Source organism: Cibotium barometz, chromosome 9 (assembly GCF_041138505.1).
Source record: "Cibotium barometz isolate CiBa-2024 chromosome 9, ASM4113850v1, whole genome shotgun sequence".
NCBI classification, from domain to species: domain Eukaryota; kingdom Viridiplantae; phylum Streptophyta; class Polypodiopsida; order Cyatheales; family Cibotiaceae; genus Cibotium; species Cibotium barometz.
This window is the reverse complement of record NC_141054.1, coordinates 46,213,067-46,233,817: the sequence shown is the minus strand read 5'-3', so window position 1 is coordinate 46,233,817 and position 20,751 is coordinate 46,213,067.

The following is a 20,751-nucleotide window of genomic DNA, read 5'->3' as shown; positions in this document are numbered from 1 at the left end:
TAATAATAGACATAGATTATCTTCCATTAAAATCTAAGCTTAGTCATGATTATGGAAACTCTAGATTTTGTAAAGGAATACACAATTTGCGGTAGAAGTCTTTTCATCCTATATGAGTATTTAGCCAAGCTAAACCATCTAAGTCTATATCTTCCTTCTTGTAGAAAGTTTGTAACTATAGGGCAGCATTATCATTTTTAGCTTTTTGGATTGATAATTTTTTATTTTTTATAATTACAGGTTTGTAATTATAGGGTAACATCATCATTTTTAGCTATTTGGATCCCAAGATTGAGAATCTTTCCTTGGCCATGTAATAATCTTTTTAATAAAATAAAAGATATATTTTCTTATTGATTATTGATTATTTCTGCTGACATATTGAATTAAGAAGATGTCTCACACATGTTACTACCTAACATGCCAGCACATAGTGCAACTAGTACAAGCTGACATTGAGCTTGAATCTCAACAGCCCCTCTCAAGCTTATGATGTACTGCCATAGATGAAGATGTAGATGAGCTTGGGCTATCAAAGCTCTCAACACTCCCCCTCAAGCTCATCCCATGTACTCCCAACATAGTACGGAAGTACTCAAACTTCTCCCTGCTAAGTGGCTTTGTAAAGATGTCGGCCACCTGCTCTTCAGTCTTTACATACTGCAAATCCACTATACCATCCAACACTTTCTCTTTGACAAAGTGATAGTGGACCTCTATATGCTTGGTCTGTGCATGAAAAACTAGATTCTTGGCAAACTGTATGCTGCTCATGTTATCACAATGAATGACAACCTTGCCCATCAAAATAGGCTCACCCAAATCAACCAAGAGACTCTTTAACCATACTCCTTCACATGTAGCAATGGCTGCACCCCTATATTGGGATCTCCGCAATGCATGTAGATCACTCTCAACACGTGTCACTCTAACATGTGGAGGCACATATCTATCCTGCCTTGCACCTGGTGTGTGTAAAACTGGTATGCCAAGTTTCTCATCCAAACTTTCTAAACTTGATGACTCATAACCTATAATGCCAATTCCTTCAACCTTCTTTTTCCCTTTATCCACAGCACTATTCCCAGTGCTCACACTCTCATGTGTCAAGCGTCCTGACCATGGACGTATAGTACTACTCTCAGACTCTGCTGGCCCAAACATAGAAATAAAACTTGCTTGTGGCAAGTTCACATGCATATGAACATCAACGGAATGAATGACACCATTATCCTTTGCCTTGTACCAACTAGCAAGTTAATCAAACACCACATCTCGTGAGATAACCACTTGCCTAGTTTGTGGATTGTAACATTTATATGCCTTGTGATCCTGTGCATACCCAATAAAAACACACTTTTCTGCCTTAGGATCCAAATTCCTCCTTCTCTTATCTCGCACATACACATAAGCTATGCTACCAAACACTATGAGGTGTCCAATGTCTAGCCTAAAACCTGTAAGACGCATCTTTGGCATACTTCTATGTATGGCTGCTGTGGGTGTCTTATTAAGTACATACACCGCTGTGGCACATGCTTCTACCCAATAATAGTCTGGCATGCTCTTTTCATTGAGCATTGCCCTGGCCACATCATAAATGACTCTATTTTTCCTCTCAGCAACACCATTTTACTGAGGTGTGTACCTACAAGTTAACTGCCTTCTTATGCCATGCTTTCTCAAGAAATTCTCAAAAGCATGTGAGGTGTATTCAGTGAGGTGTATTCACCACCTCCATCTTGTTGAGATTCAAGCTCGATGTCAGTGTGTGCCAGCTGTGCTATGTGCTGGCATGTTAGGTAGCAGTATGTGTGAGACATAAATGACCACATCCAACTGGTCATAGTGTGTGGACATTAGCTAGGGTTAGCTGTGTGTGGACACAACACATAGTGTGTCTTGTGTATTATGGATTATGGCTTTATGCATTGTGTGAGAAGGGAGATGGCTTCCCTCTATGGTTAGGGTTTGCAATATACATTAGTGTTTGCTCCTGTGTGTGTGTCTCCTCTCCCTCTACCTGTTTTTCATCATGGTATCAGAGCTTGGTGCTCTCTATTAGGGTTTATGAGTGAGTAAGAGAAGAGGGAGAAGAAGCTGTGAAGCTTGCCATTGATGTTGTGAAGCTTGGAACACACCGATTTCTATCAGATCTGAGAGTTTGGCCTACCAGGTAAGGTATTCTAAACACCCTTGAGCAGATTGCAGGTGATTCAAGCACAAATAAGACAAATTAGGGTTGCCCAAAGCAAAAAAAATTCTAGTTTTTTGCAAGCTTTCCATTGGAGCTTGGAAGCAGTGATGTATGGTGAAAATAGATGCAAATCTGGCAAAGAAACATGTATGTGACAAGGATGAATGTATTGGCAATTCATGTGTAAGCCCTACACTGAGTTTGGAGCAAATATGATGCATTTAAGTGATTGAAAATTACTGGTTTTGAAGCTCTCACAAAATAGAGATACAAAACAGAGAAAAAGAGTCACTTGGTGGATGAAATTAGAGCTATTTTTTGGTAAAAATCAATCAATTGATGGGTCACACACATGCCTTGGAGTGTTAGGCAACATAATATTCTATCAATTGACACTTTAATTAGCCCAAAATCCCTCAGGAGCAAGCGGCGCAGCTCATACAGAGAAAACAGAACAGTTTTTCACATATTTGCTAAGTGGAGGCCACAAATCAAGGGTAGTGTTTGATAAATTCCACAATTGACTTAGCAGTTGTGTGGTACACACACTTGAGATGGAAGCTACATGATTAGTTGGAGCAATTATGCCTTATGGAGCTGGAAATGAGCTGATTAAACAGGCTGTCTATTGTCATTAGTGAAACAGAGTGTGATTAATCGACTAATTACTCTCTCATCTTAAACAATTGGTCTAATTCCTTTTACATGGAGTTAGTGGACATCATTGCTAAGCTAATGAATTCTTGGTCTCTCAATTTGGACAAGCATTGAAGAAATTAGAGCAATTCTACTACTAGTTTTTTTGGTTTTTCTCAAAACAGAGAAGGGGGTTTGACAAAATTGGTATGTACGCACCTTGGTTGGTGTTGATATGCAACATTGAGCTTGTTTAGGTGTCAATGCAAGTTATCCACACTTGATTGAACCACTACATTGCAATTTGAAGCCGTGGAAGGCGCACCAAAATAGGGTACCTTGGACTGCGTACACTAGTTCATTTTGGATGCAATCAGTTTGATTTTCTACATCAAAAGTGAAGTTCATTGTGTACTTTGGATGCAATCAGTTTGATTTTCTACATCAAAAGTGAAGTTCATTGTGTACTTTGGAATTTCTAGAACACTTATTAGAGTGTGGTTGAGCTGAGGAAGGCTCGTTTATAGATTTGGACGTGTGCGGAAGGTACATTTGCATCATTGAGCAAATATGTCAGACAACCCAGTACAAATTGTGGGTGAAAAATTGGATAGGAAGAACTTCCAGGCATGGAAGTACAGGATTAAAAGTTTTCTGAAGGGAAAAGGTTTTTGGAATCTTATTATAAGTGCTGGGCCAGAGCCGACGGAACTACCCCGACAACCTACACAGTAGCAGGTTATAGCTCATAAAGCAATGGTCAGAAAGAGCATACAAAGTTTTGCATTATCTGTCTATATGTATTTCGGATGCTATACTCATACATATACATGATGCTGAGAATCCCAAGGATGCATGGGATACATTGGTAAAGCTATTTTATACAAACACTAGTGCTTGCAAGTCTCAATTTTGCGACAACAGATTCATAATGTGAAAAGGAATAGAAGGAGCATCCATGATTATGTACAAGAGATAAAGAAGTATGCAGATGCATTGGCAACAATCAATACCCCCATGCCTGATGATGATTTGGTAGACATTACCTTGCGTGGTCTTGGCAAGGAGTAAAAGTCTTTTGATACATCCATCTCGGTTCGGAGTACAGGTTTACCAGACTTTGATGAGTTGGTTTCACTCTTGCTTGTTGAGGAAATCAAACTCAGTGACTCCTTTCATGATGCATCTACTAGCCATGATGATAATGGTAGAAATCAGGCTTTCTATTCACAAAGAGGATTTAGAGGCAGGGGGAGATTTGCATCACGTGGCCATGGTAATGGTCATGGATGGCAAGACAGGTCACCACAACAGAATTTTCAGCCTACATATGGTGCTAGAGGTGGTCGTGGATATACACTTCAAAGAGGCAGAGGTAATCCTCGTGGTAGAGGATGTTGGCAAGGCCAATAAACATCTATGCAAAATGTGGAATGCCATTACTGTGGGAAATTTGGTCATATGGCACGTGATTGTTTCCGCAAACAAAATGATTTGAGAGGGGGTAGAGCACAACATGGTGGACATTATGCACAACATGGTGGAAATTATGCATCAAGCAGTAATCATGGCAGCGCAAATCACTTGTTTGCCATGAAACATGTTGTGGGATCTATGATGTCGAATGGTGAAAATGATGACACTTGGTATATGGACTCTGGAGCATCAAACCATATGACTTGTCATGGTGAATGGTTTGAGCATATGAAGCCTATGGATGTGAAAGGCTATGTGGAGACAGGAGATGATACCCAACATGCTATCACACATGTTGGAAGTGTACCATTGGTTATGCATAATGGTAAAACAAAATCTATGGCAGATGTCTTGTATGTGCCTTCTATTACAAAAAGTTTGGCCTCAATTGGTCAAATGGTGGAACACGGATTACAGGTTCATTTCAACGAGCATGGTTGCTTCGTTGAGGATTTCAAAAATGGATGTAGAGTCATTGGCAAAGGCAAGAAAGAAGGCAGGTTATTTAAGCTGGATACTGGGATTCCTGAGTTGAAATCAGCCATGTTCTCTAAAAGCCGAAATGTGGTATAGGACATTGATATGTGGCATAAGAGGATTGGACATGTGAATATACAAAGGTTAAAGAACATGCAGACAAGAGGCATTGTCAGTGGGCTGCCTAGATTCAAGTATGATGGGAATATGCATGTTTGTGATGCTTGTCAGTTTGGAAAGCAGGCAAGGTTGCCATTTCCTAGGGAAGGCAACATGAGTAGCAGGCCACTTGAAATAGTTCATAGCGATGTATGGGGTCATGCACAAAACCCATCCATTAAAAGGCAGTTTATATTATGTGACATTCATTGATGATTTCAGCAGAATGACTTGGATTTACTTTCTCAGAGAGAAAAGTGGTGTTGGGAAAGTTTATGGACTTCAAAACTTCTGCAGAGAAGCAATATGACTCTTGGATAAAATGTTTGAGGACAGATGGAGGTGGTGAATACACCTCACATGCTTTTGAGCATTTCTTGAGAAAGCATGGCATAAGAAGGCAATTAACTTCTTGTAGGTATACACCTCAGCAAAATGGTGTTACTAAGAGAAAGAATAGAGTCACTTGTGAAGTGGCCAGGGTGATACTCACTGAAAAGAGCATGCCAGACTATTATTGGGCAGAAGCATGTGCCACTGCAGTAGTGTATATACTTAATAAGACACCCACAGCAGCCATACATGGAAGTATGCCAGAGATGCGGCTTACAGGTTTTAGGCCAGACATTGGACACCTCAAAGTGTTTGGTTGCATAGCTTATGTACATGAGGAGGAAGTTGGATCCTAAGGCAAAGAAGTGTGTGTTTGTTGGATATGCACAGGATCGTAAGGCATATAAATGTTATAATCCACAAACTAGGCAAGTGGTTATCTCACGAGATGTGGTGTTTGATGAACTTGCTAGTTGGTACAAAGCAAAGGATAAGGGTGTCATTGATTCACTTGATGCTGATGTGCATGTGAACTTGCCACAAACAAGTTCTATTTCTATGTTTGGGCCAGCAGAGTCTGAGAGTAGCACTATACGTCCATGGTCAGGATGCTTGAGGCATGAGAGTGTGAGCACTGGCAGTAGTGCTATGGATAAAGGGAAGAAGAAGGTTGAAGGAATTGGAATTATAGGTTATGAGTCATCAAGTTCAGAGAGTTTAGATGAGGAACTTGGCATACCACTTTTACACACACCTGGTGCAAGTCAGAATAGATATGTGCCTCCACATGCTAGAGTGACAGGTGTTCAGAGTGATCCGCATGCATTGCGTAGATCCCAAAGGGTCAGATATCCAGTTGACAGGTTGACATATCGTGATTTTGCTATGCATTACGCATATATGACCTCTTTGGTGAAGCATGTGGAACCTACATGCTATACAGAAGCTATTGGAAAGCATGTATGGGAGAAGGCAATGGATGTTGAGATGGACGCATTGGTTCATAATGAAACATGGGATTTGGTTGCATTACCACAAGACAAAAATGTTATTGGTCGCAAATGGGTTTACAAAGTGAAATGCAAGTTATATGGTTCCATATTGAACATACCGTTAGACATGTTAATATGCTATCTCATTTTCCAGAATTGTTTATCACCTCTTATAAGGAGATTCGAGGATTTAAAGGGCCAGATTTGAGAATTGAATTGAAAGAAGGTGTAAAAACAGTTAAGCAGAAGCTTCGCAGGATGGGACGAGAACAAATGCAGGCCCTGAGAGAGGAAGTTGATAAGCTGTTGAGTGCAGGTTTCATTACACAATTGGACACAGCTGAGTGGGTAAGTCCTACAATGGTGAGTCCAAAGAAGGATGGCAGGTGGCGTATATGTGTGGATTTCAAGCCTTTGAATGCTGCTACAAAAAAGGATTCTTACCCCCTACCTTTTTTGGATGAGATCTTGGATACTGTAGCTGGATATGAAAGGTACAGTGTTTGTGATGGGTTTTCAGGTTATTTTCAGTTAAAGATTGCAGAAGAAGATCAGCGCAAGACGACTTTCATTACACCTTGGGGGTGTTTCTGCTACAAAGTTCTTCCTTTTGGATTGATGAATGGACCAGCCTACTATCAAAAAAGGGCAAATTGGGTATTATCTCCTTTTTTAAACAAGTTTGTCAAGGATTTTATTGATGATTTTTGTATATACAGCTCCAGGCAAGAGCATTGTGATAGGCTGGCTACAGTTTTTCAGCGTTATGATGAGTGTGGTGGTCAATTAAATCCAAAAAAGTGTTTTTTGGCTCAACCGAGGGTGAAGCTCTTGGGCCATGTTGTTTCAGAGAATGGTATTGATCCGGATCCTGATAAAGTCAAGTCCCTTCTTCTTCTTCCTACACCAATGAATACAAGGCAACTGAGTACTTTTGTACAAAAGGTGAAGTATATGGCTCGATTCATCCCTCTATCTTCACAGTTGTTATATCCTTTGCAGCAAGCAGCAAAGCATGATCCTTTACATTGGTCGGAGGAGTGTGAGGTAGTTTTCCAAAAAGTGAAAGAGGTGATGGGAGCTATTCCTACAATGCAGGCGCCTAACTGGAAACAGGTATTTTATGTCAACCCTTCAGTAGGTGAAGATGCAATTGGAGCTATGTTGTTACAGAAGGGGAAAGAATCACATTATATGCAACCACCAGTCTACTGTGCTAGCAGAGTAAAACTTGCTAGAGAAAGCTTGTTATCAGAGGTGGAACTTGTTATGGTTAGTGTGATGTATGCATGTAGGCGGTTCCGCCATTACTTGTTGCCTCACCCCTTTGTGTTTTTGATGAGCTACGCTTTTTTGCCTCAGTTGATAAATGGCACAAATTTCTATGATGAAGTGGGTGATTGAGTTGCAGGAGTTTACTTTCTCATTCTTGGTGGAAGAGAGTACCAGGGCTACCTTAGCTGATCTACTGACATATAAGGAGAGTCCTCTTCTTATTAAGGAGGAGACCATCAAGAAGCCAGTTGAGGATGCGGCTGAATTGGTGAATGCACACTTATTATATTTTGATGGTTCCTATAGGAAAAGCCATGATGCAGCCTCAGGAGGTTTGGTACTTTATGATCCACAGGGTTGCCTTGTTTTTAAGAAGGGTGTTAAGGTGGATGCACATAGCAACAATGAAGCGAAGTATCTGACTTTGGAAGTTGGATTGCAAATGTGTTTGAAGCATGGTGTACACAGGATTCGCATTCGAGGAGATGCATTGCTTGTGGTAAAACAGGTATTGGGAGTTTGGAAGTCAAAGAATATGTCACTCAAAGAGATGTGTTTCAAGATTAAAGGTTTGTTGAAGGAATTTGAAGCTTGGAGTCTTAAGCATGTGGATCGAGGCCATAATGAGGAGGCTCATGAAGTAGCCCAGGGAATGATTGGTGAAGTTTTTGTTCTTAAAGCTCATGCATCATTTTATTGTGGCAGGGAGAAATTACAAGATGTTGAGGAGTTTTTGTTAACAGGGATGATTCCTAGTGGTATTGAAAAATCAAAAAAATATGGTTTCATCAGGAAAGTTGCAAGGTATGTGATGGTTGGTGATGTTTTGTATTTGAAGGGAATTGACTTGATAATGCAACGGGTACCTTGGAAGGAAGAAATCTACAAAATTCTTAAGGAAAACCATGAAGGAGCATGCGGTGGACATTTTGCCTCAAAGATTACTTTGCATAAGGTATTGCAAGAAGGTTATGTATGGCCAAGTGTACATAAGGATGTTAATCACTGGTGCAGGTCATGCAAACAATGCCAAGCTCATAGTAGACGGATATTAATGCCTGAAATGAGGAAGATAATTCTTGCTTATGATGTTTTTGAAAAATGGGGAATTGATGCTGTGGGAACTTTGCCTATTACCAGCCGAGGGAAGTGTTACATATTGACTGCAGTTGACTATCTTTCTAGATGGGCGGAAGCAGAGGCAGTGAAACAAATTACTGCTAAGGAAGTAGCAAAGTTTGTATATCAGGATATTTGTTGTAAATTTGGTGTGCCATTGGAATTGCTTTCTGATCAGGGCCCAGGTTTCAGAGCAGAGCTTATAGACTATTTGTGTACAAAGATGAAGATCAGTCGCAGTTTTACCACACCTTACTATCCACAGTGTAATGGCCTGAATGAGCATTTCAATGGTGAATTGATCAAGATTTTATCTAAGGTGACAGAGCGACAAGGCAAGAATTGGGATCTAGAGTTTCCTGCTGCCTTGTGGGCATACAGGACAGCAATTAAGACTGGTACGGGTTTCACTCCATTTCATCTTGTTTATGGGAAAGAAGCCTTATTGCCTATTGAGGTGGAGCTATTAAAATGTTGGAAAAGCTTTTGGAAGAGCCTAAAGATGCCCTTAAAGAGAGGCTGTTATATTTACAAGAAGCACAGCTGCACAGAGATAATGCTTTGAAGCATTATGAAGATATGCAGGCAAGGACGTTGGAGAAGATCAACAAGAAAATTAAAAGCAAAGGAATTATGAAGGATGACTTGGTATTACGTTATAATAGTAGGCTGGATAATTCCTTTCATAAGAAGTTTCAAATTAAGTGGGAGGGACCTTTCTTGGTGATGCAAGGATTTGCAAATGGTACCTATCAATTGGCAGATTTAGATGGGACTTTGCATCCTTCTAGGGTAAATGGATACAGGCTGAAGAAGTATTATGCACGTTTGATGGTGATTGTACAGGATGCAGTATTTGAAGATGTGATTTCAAATGAAGGGCAGTTTTTGGATATGGACTTAGGTCTTGAAATGCTTTTTGCTGCTGATCATGAATGATTCAGCAGGCTGGGGGTTGGGCAAAGTATGTCAGGCAAAATTCTGTAAAGGTGTTTTGAGTCCGTGTATATATGGGATGCATGGTGTGCAATAAAACTTTGCCCTGAATGCCCTGGCAAATGTACAGACTGAATGGCTTTGGAGTGAGTTAGTACATGCATTTTTCTTTGAAGCAGCTGTTTGAGACTTGAAGCTTTTATTGTATGAGCCTTCCATTTGTCCAGAGGGTGTCTTAGATGTGTGCAAACAAGAGGTGGAAGAGTATGAGGATGTCAATGATAGGGTTTTGATGAGCCTTTGGTGGAAATGGATGTACACATGCTGGTTTATGTGGAGAGAGCCCAATCTAGACTGTAAATATTGAAATCTACAAGGGACGCCAGCTAAATATAATTTGCTCTTTGTGCTTGAGTTTGGATGTACTGTGCAGATTTGGAATGGCCATATGTCTCCACATCGCAGGGGGTCTGGGCATGATAACCATGGTGATGAGACATAGTATCTGTGTAGATTCCGGTGTTAAAAAAATCTTGATGAAGGCCTTGATAGGCATTGAAGTATGGCATGGGAACCACCTTTAAAAAAGTATATATATATATATATTATATATAAAACACCACTAAGTGGCAAGTAACAAAGGAGACAGCTGGCGCTTCCTTTGGCTGCCAGCTTGTCCGCGCCAACGCGGCCTCTAGAAGGTTGGCGAGGAGGTGTGAAGGATCGACGAGCCGCCTTGTGAAAAAACAGCCTGGCTAGGGGGATTCTGGAGACCACGGTGTGGAAAAACGAGAGAGGGTTGCCGCTTGGACAGAGAGGACTTCGAGAGCAAAGCTAACGGCTGGAGGTTTTGTTTTTTGGTGTGCGTGAAAGGCTGACACGCCGGTGAGGAGCCGGAGGGCTTCTACTGGGGGGAGACACTTGCTGAGGCACTGCAGCAGCAGAGACAGTGTGAAGAGAGAGCCGCCTGGTGCTCGAAGGCCTTGGTGATATAGCGGGAGCCACCTGTGTGAGGAGAAGGGGCCGGCGTCAACTTATTGGCCGCCTCATTGAAGGAAGGCAACTGGCGCGGGTAAGCTGCAGGCGCTAGGGAGCCATCTCAAGGAGTTGCCGCGTGGGCAAAGCGTGGAGAGCGAAGAGAATAAGGGTGGTCGCCTTGTGCAAAAACACTCTTAGGTGAGGGCAGCTGGTAGCGCAGATGAGACTAGCGGCTCTGCAGAGAAGCTGGACGACACCTAAACCTGGAGCAGGCGGTGACTGGAGCAGAGAGAGAGAGTGTGAAAAAAGGGTGTAGAGCAGAAGTTGACGGGGCTGGTGTGATATAGCCACTTCGTGCGAGAGTATATGGGATTGCCTTGCTAAGGCTACAGACCGGAGAGGTGTGTGAGGCGAGAAGAAGACTTAGGCACAGCTATATAGGGCTCGGTGGTGTTAGTCTTTTTGCAGAGGTTGGCTACAGAGTGAAGGGAGCTGTGGTGGCATCAGTGAAAACTGGGTGACTGACAACTAGCTGGAAGGAGCTGCCTTGAGGGTGTTGCTGCCAGCTGGTGGCTACTAGTAGCATGCACGCAGTACAGGTGTGGAGTCGCCTTTGATAGCCACTTGGGGTAACACAGGGCATCAACAAAATGAAAGAGGTGTGGTAGCTGCCTTGTTTCGAGGCCTCTGGTGTGTGACCAAGAGAAAGCTTTGGGCAGCAGCAGGTGTGTGAGTTGTTTTACTGTTAGTGTGTGATAAAAGGAGAGTGCGAGGGAGAGTGGGTTGAAGCTTGTCAATTGATAAAATTTATGTGTGATGGATGACCCCTTGTAAATGGACAAATAGGGTTTGTGTTGATGATATGTGAGTGGCTTAGCCTTGCTGACAGATAAAAGGCCTTGATAATGAGATATGTGAGCCATTGAAGCTGTCTTTTCTTTGGTCTCTGTGTGGTATTTTTTGAGATTTCTGTTTTCAGCATCGTGCTGGTGGTGCCCCTTGTGTTTGTTGTGTCTTCCAAGGCTGCTGGGTAGGTAGCTGTAGAGGCATTTCTTCTTTTCCAAGCCTCCCGACAGTTTTCTGGTGCCCCCACTGAGGATCGAACTCTGGAACTTCAGTTTACAATAGCAGGCTGGATAAATCCTTTCATACGAAGTTTCAAAATTAAGTGGGAGGGACCTTTCTTAGTGATGCAAGGATTTGCAAATGGTACCTATCAATTGGCAAATTTAGATGGGACTTTGCATCCTTCTAGGGTAAATGGATACAGGCTGAAGAAGTATTATGCACGTTTGATGGTGATTGTACAGGATGCAGTATTTGAAGATATGATTTCAAATGAAGGGCAGTTTTTGGATAAGGATTTAGGTCTTGAAATGCTTTTTGCTGCTGATCCTCATGAATGATTCAGCAGGCTGGGGGTTGGGCAAAGTATGTCAGGCAAAATTCTGTAAAGGTGTTTTGAGTCCGTGTATATATGGGATGCATGGTGTGCAATAAAACTTTGCCCTGAATGCCTTGGCAAATGTACAGACTGAATGGCTTTGGAGTGAGTTAGTACATGCACTTTTCTTTGAAGCAGCTGTTTGAGACTTGAAGCTTTTATTGTATGAGCCTTCCATTTGTCCAGAGGGTGTCTTGGATGTGTGCAAACAAGAGGTGGAAGAGTATGAGGATGTCAATGATAGGGTTTTGATGAGCCTTTGGTGGAAATGGATGTACACATGTTGGTTTATGTGGAGAGAGCCCAATCTAGACTGTAAATATTGAAATCTACAAGGGACGCCAGCTAAATATAATTTGGTCTGATGCCAAGGTTTTGGTCATCAGTTAACCCGACTCCTGCCATGACAAGGGCACAGGGAAGTTAAGAACCCAAATTCAGAGACCAATTCCTTCATACCAATCTAATCATGGTCCGTCTCGGACAAGATTGCTTAACTCCATTAACTAGGTCCGACCCATTGATTAGGGTCAAGATAACCAGCCAAATGCTTGGCAACATAGAGCAACAGATGCAGGCAATTCATAAAGATATAAAAGCTGCCCAGGATCGACAGAAACAGTATACAGATAAGAAGAGGACAGTCAGAGAATTCAAAGAAGCAGATATGGTCTTTATTGAGTACGGACCAAAAGAAGTTCTTTATCTCTTGGGGAGTATAAGTAGTTATCCCCCAGATATTGTGGACCAAAGAAAGTAGGTGACTTAGCCTACGAACTTCTTTTATCTCCTCATCTCAAAATTCTTAATGCCTTCTATAGAAAAATGTGCTAAAACCAAATCATGGAAAGACGGTAAAACTTCAGTGGCAAGATACCGTTGGCTTCTAAGTTACGCTAGCTCCTTCCTTTATATAAGTCGTAACTTTTACTTGCCGCTCGCAAACAGTAATCTTACTTCCATCGATCTCTTTTCTTCTTAATCTCCTTCATGGCTTGGCAGCAGGAATTGGTTTTATCCGGCTTCTAAGTTACGCTAGCTCCTTCCTTTATATAAGTCGTAACTTTTACTTGCCGCTCGCAGTAATCTTACTTCCATCGATCTCTTTTCTTCTTAATCTACTTCATGGCTTGGCAGCAAGAATTGGTTTTATCCATGAATGATTTCTCACCTTCAAGACGCAAGCGAGTCTGTGAAGAAGGATTTTATAGAACTGTATGAGCGCTCACTTTTCCCTCACTTGGGAACTTCTGTAGCTCAGACCAAATGGCGGACCTATCAAGACATAACTAGGGTAACACCGTGGGGTCAGCAGCACTTTCGTAACAATGTCCACTTGGCCATGGTTATTGAAGCTTTGGGTTTGGGTCCCCGATACTACTGCGTCATGAGATCAAGGCATATTGGATTTTCTGAGCGGGTCTTCTTACTGGCATGTTTTCTTCCTCATCAGAAGATATGCCTTTACCCCGTTTTTGGCTTGCCTCTCAGAGGTCCTTTTGTTAGATCACCTCATACCACTGAGGTAGGTGCGGCAATAACCAGCCGAATTATTCCCATAGATGAGTTACCTTATACGTGCGCAGCTTGTGAGTGTTGCTTTTGTGACCATATGATGGACGGGCTTATGGAAGTGTAAAGAGTTCTTCTATCTTTACTGTATATGTTCCAAGAATGAATAAAGTTGAAATCTTGTTCTTGTCTTGAATCTTGCACTCTTGAGACTTTTCTTGGTGGTTAATCTTAATTAAATTTTTTTCTCTAAGTCTCATATTCGTGCATCTTGCGAAATTATCCCAAGTTTACGAGATGAGGACATCTCGCGTTTTTCAAGTGGGAGAGAATGTAAGATTCCTCCCCAGCCTCTCAAAATGTCCAGCATATTCCCCTGTAATCAATTCCCTCTTCAGAAATATAAGAGATCTTGTCTCTGCCTCTTTTGGCATAGAGAGAGAAAATATTCTAGAGAGAGAATATTCAGATTTTGAATATTTTTGGATAAAAAAATATCTCATCTTATTAAAATGAATTCCCTTGAAGCAGAAATTCAAAAAGAGCTTTCCAATGTGCAGTTGGAATTAATTGGAAATGAGTATAAAGGACCTTAGCCTAAGGGTCTAGATTTTCAGAAATTTTAGATTATGGTCCAATTAAGGTTCCTGTGGGCCAATAGGATCAATCCATGTGTGGGGAGGAGATAAATCCAATTTTGTAAAAGAAGATACCCAAAAATGAGTAAATACTCACATAAGATGAAGAGTTGACTATGTACAAGATTTATTAGTAAGAAACTATGAGTAATATCAAAAATATGAGATATTTTGGGTATAATGATTCCATTTTGACACATATGTAAGGAAGGGGAATCCCTTAAATGAGGTGCATACTTCACATGCTTGAATGAGTTTTAAACTCAAAAATAATGTGATATTTTTATCTCTCCTCTCTCTTGAACCAAACCAAATCAAAATGGAACCAAACCGAATCAAAAAGTAACCAAACTAGGTTCAAATCTAGTCCAAATTCAACCAAACTGAATCTGGAAAATTCTAGAATTCAGTTAGCCTTGGTTAGATCTTCCCTCTCCTATAAATAGAACATGAGTCCTTTGAAAAAAATAGGAGAATTTTACTATACTAAAGTTATGCTGAAATAATGCTAATTTCTACTATTCTCTCCAAATTGGGAAAATTGGAGCTTCCCTCTTTCTTCAATCCCCATCGTGGCTCCATCAACATACTAAACCAATTGATTGGTTGGGGGCCTCTACCGTGAATAAAGAATCAAGCAATTTGTAAGGTAATTGGTGAATTTTGATCTTTTCTATAATTTCTCAATGTTTCTCTCTTCTCAACCCCTCTCAAGCTTGAGAAGCTTAATTGGAATGGCTTTTGAATACTATTGAAGTTAATTGATGAATGGTAGTGAAGAATTACATAATTTGATGAATGCTATTGAAGTTAATTGATTAATGATAGTAAAGAATTACATAAATTTCCATTTATGCTTAAATCTAATGGTTTTTTATGTAATTTCTCTCTCTCACTCAAGAAATGGTCATACTCATGACCCATTCTCAATCCAAATGAAGCTTTTCATAAAGCTTTTCTTTAATCCAAGATTAATCTATGCTTGAGGCCAAATTAATGGCTTTTTTCTATGCTTTTAGTTTATGTATTTCATGAATATTGTTGATTCAATCCATTATTGGATTAATGATCCAATTAGGGATCATTCTAATCATTTCCTTAATGATAAGCTTTATCCTTCAAAATAAATTGAGATTTATCAGTCATAGTAGCAGAACTATGGTAAAATTTTTATAAAAATTACACATAAAATAATTTCATTCAAAGCATGAAAAGAGAACTTCCTACCATATTCTAGAAATTATCATCCTGGATTAATTGAAAGAATTTTATTGTAATCATGGAGAAATTGATTTTTATGTTATGCATAATTGATGATTATTTTATTGTAAAAGTGTTACTTTTATCATATTTGGATTTCATGCATAGAGGTATGCATAAAAATTGATTATTTTATTATAAAAGTGTTACTTTTATCATATTTGGATTTCATGCATAGAGGTATGCATAAAAATTAATTATTTTATTATAAAAGTGTTACTTTTATCATATTTAAATTTCATGCATAGAGGTATGCATAAAAGTTGATTATTTTATTATAAAAGTGTGACTTTTATCATATTTGGATTTCATGCATAGAGGTATGCATAAAAATTGATTATTTTATTATAAAAGTGTTACTTTTATCATATTTGGATTTCATGCATAGAGGTATGCATAAAAATTGATTATTTTATTATAAAAGTGTTACTTTTATCATATTTAAATTTCATGCATAGAGGTATGCATAAAAGTTGATTATTTTATTATAAAAGTGTGACTTTTATCATATTTGGATTTCATGCATAGAGGTATGCATAAAAGTTGATTATTTTATTATAAAAGTGTGACTTTTATCATATTTGAATTTCATGCATAGAGGTATGCATAAAAGTTGATTATTTTATTGTAAAAGTATTACTTTTATCATATTTAAATTTCATGCATAGAGGTATGCATAAAAGTTGATTATTTTATTATAAAAGTGTTACTTTTATCATATTTGGATTTCATGCATAGAGGTATGCATAAAAATTGATTATTTTATTATAAAAGTGTGACTTTTATCATATTTGGATTTCATGCATAGAGGTATGCATAAAAGTTGATTATTTTATTATAAAAGTGTGACTTTTATCATATTTAAATTTCATGCATAGAGGTATGCATAAAAGTTGATTATTTTATTATAAAAGTGTGACTTTTATCATATTTGGATTTCATGCATAGAGGTATGCATAAAGGTTGATTATTTTATTATAAAAGTGTGACTTTTATCATATTTAAATTTCATGCATAGAGGTATGCATAAAAGTTGATTATTTTATTATAAAAGTGTGACTTTTATCATATTTGGATTTCATGCATAGAGGTATGCATAAAGGTTGATTATTTTATTATAAAAGTGTGACTTTTATCATATTTGAATTTCATGCATAGAGGTATGCATAAAAGTTGGTTATTTTATTGTAAAAGTGTTACTTTTATCATATTGGATTTCATGCATAAAAGATATTCTTTTTATACTAAAAGTGTGATTTTCATCATAAATGGATTTTATGCATAACTTAGATGCATAAGAGAAATTCTTTTATTCTAAAAGTGTAATTCCTACCAAATTGAATTTATGCATAAGAAGATGCATAAAAGATTGATTTTTAATTCAAAGTGTCATTCTCATCTAAATTGAATTTATGCATAGGAAGACGCATAAAAAATGGATTTTTAATTCAAAAGTGTCAATTCTCATCTAAATTGAGTTTATGCATAGGAAGAAGCATAAAAGATTGAATTTTAATTCAAAAGTGTCATTTTCATTTAAAATGAATTTATGCATAGGAAGATGCATAAAAGATTGATTTTTATTTCGAAAGTGTTAGTCTCCTTAAATGGAATTTATGCATAGATAAATGTGTAGAGAAATCTTATATCAAAAAGTGTATGAGATGTGATAAAATGTGATAAGATGCGTATGGGAAGTGATAGGATGTGATAAGAGGTGTATGAGATGTGATAAGATGTGATAAGATGCGTATGGGAAGTGATAGGATGTGATAAGAGGTGTATGAGATGTGAAAAGATGTGATAAGATGTGTGTGAGATGTGATAGGATATGATAAGAGGTGTATGAGATGTGATAGAATGTGTTAAGATGAGTTAGGATGTGTTAAGATGTGTATGGGATGAGGTAGAGAGTGTATCTGATGGGATAAGATGTATATGGGATGTGTTAGGGCGAGAATGGATGTAATATGGATGTATGAATGTAGATATGGATGTATGAATGTGAATATGGATGTGTGGATGTGGAAATGAAAGTGTGGATGTATGAATGTGGATGTGGATGTATGCATGTAGATGTGTATGTATGAATGTGAATGTGGATGTGGATGTGGATGTATGGATGTAGATACGGATGTGTATGTATGTATGTGGATGTATGAATGAGGATGTGAAAATGGATGTATGTATGTAGATGTAGATGTATGGATGTGAATGTGAATGAAGATGTGGATGTGGATGTGGATGTATGGATGTAGATACGGATGTGGATGTATGTATGTGAATGTGGATGTATGAATGAGGATGTGAGAATGGATGTATGCATGTGAATGTGGATGTATGAATGTGAATGTGGATGTGTGGAAGTGGAAATGGAAGTATGGATGTATGAATGTGGATGTGGATGTACGCATGTAGATGCGTATGTATGAATGTGAAATTGGAAGTATGATGTGGACGTACGAACATGGATATGTATGTAGAATAATGAATGTGAAGGTGTATGTGAAATAATGTGTAGTCTATATGAGTGAATGGATGAGAATGAGTACACATTGAATGGAATGTGGAATAAGTAATGTGGTCCGAGAGTGGATAATGTGGAAAGACGAGAGTTCGTTATAGAAACTGTATTTTATGACTGTTTATTGTTTTATATCAAGAATGCTGGGGAAGCATTTTGACCGTCTTGAGGATTAAGATCATGAAGACGGAACTGATAAAGTTACAACTGCTAACGGAGAGTCAATGGAGGACGTCTCGTGTAGCAAGGTCGATCGAGGTCTTGACCAGCCTCGGTTCGATTTAAATGGTGAGCTTCCGGTATGGTGGATGAGGGACCAAGGAAGCGGCCTATGAGTGAAGCGCTAGGTCACCTGCGAAGGATCCTAGAGGGTGCTGACCATACGGTGCTCGGGCTCTGGGTCGCCGAAGATACCCACACGTGCGTCGTGGAAGATATTGAAACAAGGAGTAAGAGTTGTTTTCTGAAACCGGGCATGGATCTGGTTGATTGACCTTGCTGGTCCTCAACGGATGAGTCCATGGCTCTTTTATATGGATCTGTGGGTTGATCTTACTGATCTTCCATGGAGATTCTATTCTGTTATATGAATATATTGCCGGTATGAGCTAGGAACTATGGAAAAGGCCCCTGAGTGAACAGGTGGTGAGCGTTCTGGTTGCCAATGATGCCATAAGTACACCGATGAATGAATGACGGGAAATAAGGATTCAACCAGAGACTTTGAGGATTGTCATCAGTGACATAATGGTTTCATTAAAGGATTGTTTGAAAGTTAGTTGATGCTGAGAAAAAGGCAATTTCATATTGGGTGTGTAAGTGGTGTGACTAGTTTTATGTTTGCATGAACTTCCGGGCTAGGGGGCCTAGGAACTCTTTTCCCTGGTACCCGGGACAAAACCTAACCAAATTCCTAATTGGATCCCATCACTACAGTGGTTGGGAGGTTGGCTAACCCATTGGACTGGATGGGGTTAGGCTGGACTGATGGATCCATAAATTGAGATTTAATTTCTATTATTACGATAGATGAAGTAAATCCCGGATAGTAATTGTTCTATGGATAGGAATCAACGGTTGTGCCTCTTGATGGGGAAAAAAGCGTTGATCCCAATGATCCAAGTGCAAGTTTCTTCCTTGATGTGACCAAGTACCGTTAGAGGTGCAGTCGGATAAGTTTGATCTCAGTAATGATCTTGACTATGTTAGAGTAAAGAGTTATCCTGGTGGAATCGCCCGTGCTTTCCGGGTAAAGGAAGTTTTTCCTGTTTCGGTTTTGGATAAACCGACGGATTAGTCTCTTGTCCGGATATCCGTGGGCGAGGCCCCGAGTGTGGGACCCTGCCCCGCGCACGATGTGCTACTTCCGCTGCTAGTACCCCGAATCCGTTGCGCGGTGGAGACATGGATTTCACACAACCTACAGTTGCTTTATCCAGTACAGAGGCTGAATACAGGGGTGCACCCATTGCTACTTGTGAAGCTGTATGGTTAAAGAATCTCTTGGCAGATTTGGGTGAGCCCATTTTTGGCAAAGTTGTCATTCATTGTGACAACATGAGCAGTATACAGTTGGCCAAGAATCCAATGTTTCATGCGAGGACCAAACACATAGAGGTCCATTATCATTTTGTCAGAGAGAAGGTGCTGGATGGTACAGTTGATCTACAGTATGTGAAGACTGATGAGTAGGTGGCAGACATCTTTACAAAGCCACTTAGCAGGGAGAAGTTTGAGTACTTCCGTACTATGTTGGGAGTACATGGGATGAGCTTGAGGGGGAGTGTTGAGAGCCTTGATATCCCAAGCTCATCTACATCTTCATCGGCAGTACATCATGAGCTTGAGAGGGGCTATTGAGATTCAAGCTCGATGTCAGTGTGAGCCAGTTATGCTATGTGCTAGCATGTTAGGTAGGAACATGTGTGAGACATAAATGACCGCGTGTCCAGCTGGTCATAGTGTGTGGACATTAGCTAGGGTTAGATGTGTGTGGACACAACTCATAATGTTGTGTGTATTATGGATTATGGCATTATGCTTTGTGTGAAGGAGATGGCTTCCCTCTTTGGTTAGGGTTTGCAATATACATTAGGGTTTGCTCCTGTGTGTGTGTCTCCTCCCCCTCTACCGTTCTTTCAACATCTTCAAAACTCAAGTAAGGGCTGTTTTATAGCCATAGGGGTGGCCCAAAAGGGACTCCCCCCCCCCCAAAAGCCCTCCACCCCCCCAAAAGTCGCCTCCAAATGGTCATCTTTGACCCCCCAAACGGTCATATTGACCCCCCAACGGTCACATGACCGTCTCGTCCCCAGCCATCCCCGTAACCCCAGTTGTCCCCCCATCCCCATGTTTTCTCCCTGCCACTCACGTCCTCGTCCCCGTCCTATCCCAATCCGTCCCCATCCCCACCCATTAGGGGATGACGTCCCCCTATTCCCGGGGTCCGTCCCCTTCGTCCCATGTAAATCTGATCTCCACTGACTTCTATCTTACTCTCAAAGGGCCAGACGGATCCTCACTTTCGTGGGATTTGGCAATGAGTCCAAGAGGGAACAAGTAGCCCAAAAAGCAATGGATCGAAGGACTCTGACACTATCCGCACCATCGGCAAATGTTACAATCTATCTTCAAGGTACTGTGGACCATTCCAAATTGCCAAGAAGATTAGTAGTGTATCTTACGAATTGGACTTGCCCTCTGACATACGTGTTCACCCCGTTTTCCATATGTTAGTTGTTTGAAAGAATGACTTGGACAGGGCGAATAGTTTCTCCCGCTTGAGGAAGTTCCGA